The sequence below is a fragment of the Palaemon carinicauda genome, chromosome 41, assembly GCF_036898095.1.
Source record: "Palaemon carinicauda isolate YSFRI2023 chromosome 41, ASM3689809v2, whole genome shotgun sequence".
NCBI classification, from domain to species: domain Eukaryota; kingdom Metazoa; phylum Arthropoda; class Malacostraca; order Decapoda; family Palaemonidae; genus Palaemon; species Palaemon carinicauda.
Window position 1 is genome coordinate 54,143,019 of NC_090765.1, and position 10,000 is coordinate 54,153,018.

Here is a 10,000-nt window from a genome sequence, read left to right on the forward strand (position 1 = left end):
TAAGGTTATTTTGTACATATAGATATTTTGAGATTATTTTGTACATATAAGATTAATTTTGTACATAAACACATTTTACATATTGGGCACAGGTAACTAAATTTATTTCTTAAATACCCAAATATCAAAACAACTAAGACCCTTTCACATTAAAAATATTAAAATAAGCTAATTTCTATGATACAGAATCATAAGCACATATGCATAGGAATTGGTACAGTAAATTTATTTCTATTGAAACAATAAACACCATATTAATGAACTGCATAATTAAGAATGTATGAAAGAAATGAATAAGTGTAACCTACCACAATTATATACAACATTCTTTAAAAAAAAAAAAAAAATCCTGATATCCAATTGCATACCAGTATCCTAAAAAAAAAGAATGAGTTATCTACAACTAATTATATAGCAATAAGTTTAATCTCCTTCGCCTTCTCAAGGGGAGTTGCATACCCTTTGACAAGGGTTGCTGGAGATAGAAATAATACATTTGGGAAGACGATTTTCTTATTTCAATTATTGGTTGCAAGTAAATGTATATACAATAGACACTACACTAATATATACAGTATAATAGGATAACCGATATGTAAAAAAAAAAATAAGTTCCTAAGTATGCATATACACTGATTAAATATTTACACATACACACGCAACCACACACACGCACACACGTGTATATATATATATATATATATACAGAGAGAGAGAGAGAGAGAGAGAGAGAGAGAGAGAGAGAGAGATTAACCCACAAAGGAAGATCAGCAGATATAGAAGAAAAACTTAAGATTATAAACAAAACTAACTCTCATATCAGCTTATTAATCTAACGAAGTTAAACCCTTGAAATAAAAAGCCACAATAACCCAGTAAATGCACTGAAAGTGTCCTATAAGTAGTGAAAGGAAGGGCCAAATCTTCACCAATACTTGCAACATTTGTGGGCAGAGTTCCAATAGGGTTAACCAGCGAAGCATTCAGCGCTGGTTAAGTAGACAGTGAAATGATGGCCTTAAAGCAATTGGTAGATTTCTATATAAACCAGGGACAAACACAACTGAGGGAAATGTATTTGCCAAATCCAAATAATTCAAGAGGTGCTTCAATTGTTTTTTTTTTCTATCAGCCAACTTTATTATTATTATTATTATTATTACTATTACTTGCTAAGCTACAACCCTAGTTGAAAAAGCAGGATGCTATAAGCCCAGGGGCTCCAACAGGGAAAATAGCTCAGTGAGGAAAGGAAAAAATTAAAATAAATTTTTTAAGAAGAGTAACAATAAATATCTCCTATATAAACTATCAAAACTTTAACAAATCAAGAGGAAGAGAAATAAGATAAGAGCGTGTGCTCGAGTGTACCCTCAAGCGAGAGAACTCTAACCCAAGACAGTGGAAGACCACGGTACAGAGGTTGTGGCACTACCCAAGACTAGAGAACAATGGTTTGAATTTGGAGTATCCTTCTCCTAGAGGAGCTGCTTGCCAAGGTAAAGGTAAAGGAGTCTGGTTTCAGTTCCAGTTCCATTAGAATAGATGCTTATCAGAACGTCAGCCGGGCAAGCCCAACCGCAGCAGGGGTCTCCCCAGTAAACAACTTAAACTCACGGTCTCGGGGAGGGATCGACCTGCTGCCATGCAAATGCTAGGCGAACACGTTACCACTATACTAGCCAGGAAGCTAGTGAAGCAAATTCAACCATCAAATTTGTGAAAGTCTTGAATACTAATCGATTTTCCTACCAGGAATTGATAATATCAAATCTAATTTTCATGATCCAGTCTGTATATAAGATTGTTTGAATATAAAATGCAGGGAAAAAGACAAGATGATATAGAAGTAAATATGATGATTTATAAATGAATAAAATTGAAAGCGGAAAAGGTGAGAGTTGGTGAAAATTTAGGAGTGATTTGTTGAACAAACTTATGGATAAAGGGATTAATAAAAAGAATTTAATACACAAAAGTAAACGAGGAAAAGACTCTACTATAGATTTTGCAAATGTATATCACAAATGAAAAAAAAAAAATACTGTCCAGAAAATGTAATTTTGTGTCGATGGAAAGAACATTTGCAAGAGTTATCAAATGTATATTGCAAAATGAAAACGGATAATCTTAATTTAATTTTTTTTGAGGTCATGTATGAGATTAAAAGAAACTGATAGTAACAAACACATATGTAATAGACACTGACAAAAAAAAAAAGAAAAAAAAAACGTAAATTTACTGGGATCAATTATTACTTTTTTTTTTTTTGTTTCTTAGAAAAAAAAGCTAACTAGTTTTGGAACACAGAGGATAGGGAGTAGCTGGTTTGGTTCACAAGTGGGTGTCAGACAAGGGTATCCAATATCTTCAAGGTTGCTCGATATCCTTAATTGATATCATGATGAGAGATATCGGGGAAACAGAATATGATGTACAGCCGGACACAGGAGTCCCTGGCACACCTCACCCCGAAGAAATGTACCTCGTCACACCGTTACTTCGTGGTAAGTAACCAAACAGATAGTGTAGGAAGAGATGGCAGTGGTGGTTGGCGGTAAGGGTGTGACTGGGTGCACTGGGTGAACTTCTTCAGAGTAAGGCGTACCAGGAATGCCTTTGTCCAACTGTACATACATATCAAAATAGAAACGATCAAGTGTATAAAGGGGGTTGCCAGAAACATCGGAAGAAAAGGAAAATTCTTGAAAATCATAATACCAAATGTGATATGAGGTTTTAACAAGGTATATAACATACCTTCCATCGTAAGCTTGTAAATGCTATCAGTCCAATATGAATATTAGATATTATGATAAAACTATATAAACCAAGGAAAGTACACAGTGAGTATGGGAATTAAGGTCTATAGACCTTGATGGGAATGTAATATCTGGTGTTCCCCAGGGTAGAGTTTTTGGTCCATTATTTTTCATACTAGATATAATTTGGGCTAAGAAAAGAGCTCATGAAGAAACTAAAAAAGTTATTTGGCGATACGAATACGGCCGAAAAAAAATATACCTCGCAAAAACTAAAATAATGCAAGATATTTCATGTGAACAAATCTGGTATTCATAGCAAGTCTTCTCTTACTACCATGAAAAAATCGCATCCAATAGGGCTACAATACCGCAACTGTACGATTCACAATATGAGATAAATACCATGTAGGCATCAGAAACGGTTGAAAAAAGATAAGCCCTGCTATTTTGAGTCGTAAATTAATTCTTCATTCACCAAATTAATACACTTTCAAATTTCATATCTTCTTGAAAAATCATGACAAAAACTAAAGGAATGTTTAATTTAACACACACACACACACACACACATATATATATATATATATATATATGTATATATTATATATATATATATATATATATAGTACGTCTAGAGTGAAGGGCCTAAAGAAGAAGGTTTAGAAGTGTCGTGGTCACGTCCCGTTCCGGTCCGCCTCGCCCGAACAATCTTGATAAATGTCTAATTTCTACTCAGGCGACACTGAATCGTGAACCAATTTGTACTGTGGTGGACCACTAGTCCCGCTGCTGTTACCTCTGCCTGTTACTGCTATTTTTAGCATTGCTATTACCTGTCCTTTCTTGTACTCCGATAGATAGGTAGACGCAAGGTAGATAGAAATTTAATGAGGAGTCAAAAGTACTGTACTATAGTTTTAGCATTACTATTACCTGTCTTTTATTGTACTCAGATAGATAGATAGATGGAAGATGGACAAAAGTTTAACGAGGAGTGAAAGTACTGTACTATATTTTTAGCATTACTTTTATCTGTCTTTCATTGTATTCAGATAGATAGGTAGATAGATAGATAGATATACAGATATATATATATATATATATATATACATATATATATATATATATATATATAAGCGTAATTAAGAGTCAAAATACTGTACTTAGAATTACGTATTCAATTTCTTCGTTTACAAAATTCTCTTGGAGGCCTTAAAGCTATTTTTAGTGATGATACCCACTGATATTCTATTAGCTATTTTTATATATAATTCCACTACTGTTATGATAACAGTTAGGTCTATCATTCTATGATTTCAGCAATTTCCATTGCTATTATTATTCTCATATGTTTCATAGGGGAAAAAAAATCATTATTTTCATCCTCAGTGATAGTAGGATTTACGACAATCATAATTACTACCATTAATCGCCTAGCCTCCCTATGTATCCCATAAGCACTATCATTCAGTATGCTCAAGATTAACTATTTTTCTTCGTTATATTTTCATACTATATATGTAGGGGTCCGAGTAAAATACAATTTATCATCATTATAATCATTATTATTCATTAGAGACAAGGAAGTTTACTAAAACATTACTTTTCCTCTATTTTTCTCACTAAAATTGTAATAATTAATTCTCAGTTCTAGATGGAGAACAGCCAATATTTCAATATTTGCAGATTTTCCCCCAGAAATGTGGGTCGGAAGCATTCAAGATTTTCTTTTTGAGAGAGAGAGAGAGAGAGAGAGAGAGAGAGAGAGAGAGAGAGAGAGAGAGAGAGAGAAAAAAACACGAACCACGAGCCGTATTGTAAGAACCAAGATAAACATGGCTTTACCGGAATTCGACAGCCGAGGAAACAAACACAGAGAGAAGGGACGCAATATGGTCCAAGTCCAAACATTACATATAGGAGACACGGTTGCCATCAATTCCTCTGCTTCACTACCTCCAAAGTGATTTATCCTCTCCAACTTTCCAAATTGTCTTTCATCCTGTATCCTCCTTTAGTTCCCATCCTCCATCCTACAGAGAACTTATCCTACACACGAAAAATGATGTGCTTCATACTCAATAATTGAATCAGTAGCTAGGAAATATATTAACTTTGACTCAAAATATTTTGAAGAGTAAAAAAAAAAAAACGTTTAAAGGATATTTTCCTGGTCCTGTCATGAGGGATTCCTACGCACTACAGGACATACTAGATCAGTTTATTGTATACACTATTAGGTATTTAGCGTATCACACAGCGTATTGCGTGTTTATTGTCAAATCAACAGTATTGAAGTACTTGAGAAAACAAATTTCTTATCGGTTAAATTATTACTGTTAAAAAACAAAGGTAGGATTCATAGTATTTCATTCATCATCATCATCATCATCATCTCCTCTTACGCCTATTGACGCAAAGGGCCTCGGTTAGATTTCCTCAGTCGTCTCCATTCTTAATGGAATAAAATCATTATCTTACTTATCTATTCGTTTTTACCCAATTTATTTCCCTTTATTATTTCGTCTTTTTAAAGTTTATAATTTTTTTCTGCTAGGGATGCAGATAGAGCAACAACAAACCAGGAAAACAACTTCAACAACAATAAATACATGCACGAGAGGAGAGAGAGAGAGAGAGAGAGAGAGAGAGAGAGAGAGAGAGAGAGAGAGAGAGAGAGAGAGAGAGAGAGAGCAACAAAAACAAATATTCTTGCAGACAATTTTCTAACCTAGAAAGATTACACTTGAATACTTTACAGTCACCAATAATGAACTATTCGAAATTCGGTGTCCAAATGAACGGCTTAATATAGCAATGGAATATACTTTACTCCCCCAAAAACAAGATGAGTTTCCCCTCAAAGAAATAAGAGCAATGCAGGGAATTTATCAATAGAAAATTAGCAAATAACACCTGGTGGAGATTCCTGTAATACCCTCTACCCTGATGTTTTTTTTTCTTTTTTTTTAACAGGCAAATGAATCATTCAATACATTTCTACACATTACATGCCGAGATGACTAATAATATTTTCTTGTATAATTTCCATATCTAGCATGTAAAAGAAGGCAAAAGTTAAAAAAAAAAATGAGAATAAAATGCATGGATTATATACTTTTTTGAAGGCAAATCTATTGTATGAATCATTCATACAATATATTTCAACAGAGTACATATTTTCTTTTATAATTTTCATATCCAACATATAAAAATAAGCCAAAAGGAAGTTAAACAATATAGAAATAAAGCGAATCGACCATATTATTTTAAGGTATCGTAAATTCTCCAGACAGTATCGTAAACTATAATGCTAACCTAATGTGGATACCATCAATAAGTTAGGCCTTATATAAATCACAATAAATCACTTAAATTACTCTTCCAGGTAACGCGTCAATGGTTTTATGAGCTATTTCAGCAATTCTCACAATGAGTGACTTGACTGACCGACCACCTTTACAGCACCTAGCATGGGAGCTCACATGACTAAGGGTCATAATAAAAATAATAATAATAATAATAATAATAATAATAATAATAATAATAATAAAAAAAAATTATGCTGATAATAATAATAATAATAATATAATATCTACAAGAACACATGGGAATAGGAAACGAGATATATAATGCATACATACATACATACATACATGTATGTATATGTATATATATATATATATATATATATATATATATATATATATATATATATATATACACACACACAGAGCATTAGAAGGGTACATTAATGACACGCACATCCACAAATCCTTTTTTTTTTTTCTTAATATCCACCAGGACTCTCAATTCTCTGACAAGTAAACAACATAAGATTTGAAAAGGGTGTGAAGCAAAAATTATTTTTCACGCGTGTTCCTACTTTAGTTTGCATATCATAATATTATAATCATCATGATAATCAACATTTCCTCCTGTGCCTATTGACGCAAAGGGGCCTTAGTTACATTTCGCCAGTCGTCTCTATTATGAGCTTTTTAAATCAATACTTTCCCATTCATCATCACCTATTTCATGCTTCATAGTCCTGAGCCATGTAGGCCTGGGTCTCCCAACCCTTGTGGAACCCAGTTGATAATATTATCACTAAAATCTAAAATGATTCAATATACACGTAAAGGAAATTCATAGAGTAAGACAAAGAACTAGTCCTTAAAATGCCATTAAAACCTGTATTATCGCAGGTTGATTTTAAAAGGGTGCAGGTTGACATATCATGCCTTTGCTAGTGTAAATGGATGGATGTGGTGAGGAGGAATGTGGGTGACGTGGTACTGGAGAAGTAGATGCAAGGAATAGAATAGATGGAAAATCGGTAGGATTAATAAGGTCGAAAGAAGAGGAAGACTTTTGATGATTTACCACTCTTATGTTAAAGCTTCACAATGCAAAAATCAGAATAGCTTTTTACTTGAAAAAAAAAAATAATAATAATATTAAAGGCAACAGTAATAGATTATGTAGAATCTGAGTATATTACCCGGTTGTAATACTTTACTTTACTTAAGGGCTGCTTATCTGCTCCTGTACAGCAGGGGAACCCTACTCTCTACAGGACCTCCACGGTCCTTTTATGATGTTAATTCGAGAGTATTTAACATTTCCACAAAGCGTATAGTTCGCTTACTGTTTGTTCATCACCGTCAAAACACTCGCAGAATAAGGAAGTCTTCAGTTTCCTCTTGAAAGCCTTAATATCTTCAATTATTCGGATGTCTCGCGGGACCCTATTGTATAGTTTTAGGGCCGCATATTTAAAGCATATACTGTACTTTTTAAAACTGTCTCTAGATACTTGAATCTTTGCCACTGCTTATAGTTTCTGAACGAATTCCTAGTTCACAAGCGTAGCTGCTAATCATGCAAATGATATTTAGAGGATGTCAGAATTCTTTTTCATATCAAAAGTGAATAACTTTTTTTTTTTTTTTTTGCATGAGCTTCATGCAAATGATATTAAAAACATGTCAGAATTCATTTTCATATCATAAGTAAATAAGTTTTTTTGCATGAACATTCATATGATTTGCAGCAGTTAGAAACGTAAGTTATTCAAAACATAACTTTCATATTGGAGAACCATTGAACTAAGAGATTGGGTTTAAAAATGGCGAAAGAAGTTTGAGTCCTATGGAAAGAAAGAAATAAAAAATCCACCCAGTAATAATACCTTGAATAAAGAGAAACTCAATTAGCTACATGAAAAATAAACTCAATATGTACGACGTCTAAGCCAAAACTTAAATTCGTGACTAAAGTTCGAATGTTTGAAGCCCATGGCCCAGATTAAGAACTAAATGGATTAATTAAAAAAGAACTGGACATCACAACAGAAAAAACAGGTCTTTGGCAACAGCTTTGAAATTTAATTACAATCATGCAGAGTCCAAAAAATCTTCAATTGCGATGAAAATTTGTGCCTAGAGACAAACTTTCTCCTTATTAATATCATCACAATATTATTACTTATCACAAACAACGAGGGTAGTAGCTTTTTATATCGAGAAAAATGTTATCTACGTTTGTAATGGCACCAATACACAAAACAATAAGACGAATGGTGATATCAAAATGATTAAATGGTTTCTATTTATTATTTCTTGTCAAGTTTTTCTAGTCAGAATGAGAGAGAACTTCAAATAAATCAATCAATCAATCAAGTTTTTTACACACGTACACACACATTTTCTCTAAAAGATGACTGATATAGAAAAGTAAAAACTATAGAAAGAGACAAAACTTTACTGAAAAGAAAAACTATAGAAACAAGAAACAAATTATAGAAAAAGAAAAAAAAATAAGGCCCCAATCATTCCAACATTTAAAACCCGAATATATTCTTTTTTTTATAACTTTATATAATCTTTCACAACTATTTGACTTGGAAATAATTATTTAACCAATTCTATTTTAACTCTATATAGATACCGATCCAAAACCCGACCTGACCTTGACCACCAAGGATGAGAATCCTTTTCGCAAAACTTCCCAAAAATGAAGCTTAAAACGAAGGAATTTCATCTCCGCAGAAGGTACTCCCCTTAGAAGACAACAGAAATTAATTGCAACGGTGGGGTGTGATTACGACCAATTACGGGGTGAAGCGCTGGTGCAAATGGTGTACAGAGGGGGAGTAATGGAGGCAAATGAACTTAATTAGGGATGAGGTTAATTGATAACTGGCCGCGGTATTGCAGGGAGTCGATACCTATGGCAAGAGAGGCGGAGAGAAAGAAATGGAATATGGAACACCTGATTTTGTCTTTGCCCTAAGGAAAGACGAACATTTTTCTATTATTACTTTATGATCAAGCTAGTCATGTGCGGGACATATCTTCCTTCATACATAAACATTCACTAAAATAAATGCTCTTGAGAATCACATACTTATATTCACTAAAAGGAATGCTTTTGAGAATCACATATTCACATTCCTTAAAATAAATGCTCTTGAGAATCACATACTCACATTCACTAAAATAAATGCTTTTGAGAATCACATACTCATATTCACTAAAATGAATCCTTTTGAGAATAAAATATTCACATTCCTTAAAATAAATGCTCTTGAGAATCACATACTCACATTCCTTAAAATAAATGCTTTTGAGAATCACATACTCACATTCGCTAAAATACATGCTTTTGAGAATCACATATTCACATTCCTTAAAATAAATGCTCTTGAGAATCATACATTCACATTCACTAAAATAAATATTCTTGGAGAGAGAGAGAGAGAGAGAGAGAGAGAGAGAGAGAGAGAGAGAGAGAGAGAGAGAGAGAGAGAGAGAGAGAGAGAGAGATATCAGCTGGCAATAAAACTGTATAATAATTAGGCAATTTTATTTTTTTACAGGTATGAAGGAACCATTCCAAGAAACTTTATTCGTCCTTCTCAATAGTAAACAAAAAATCAAAACTTTTCAACGAATTACACATATGTTAATTAGATCACAAAGGATATGAAAAATACATCTCCTAGGAGTAAAGCAGGCCATACTATGAACATCTTAGTGTAAATTACTTGTTAATAACTGGTTAACGTAATTTTTACTTTAAGAATTTTGTCTGAATGAAAAGAACACTTTACAAACATTCATTATTATAATCTCAAATGCAAAACAATATCATTTATCCCAAACTATATTCACACTTCGACTGATGTTAATTACCAACACCATTTAAAACTATCCAGTATCTCTCCTAGA

General features: G+C 33.0%; 1 protein-coding gene across 5 annotated transcripts in view; it reads right to left on the minus strand.

Annotated features, from left to right (window-relative positions):
• Positions 1-10,000, minus strand: part of cnc (cap-n-collar) — a 603,426-nt gene that overhangs the window by 66,650 nt on the left and 526,776 nt on the right. The gene's annotated exons all lie outside the window — the stretch shown is intronic.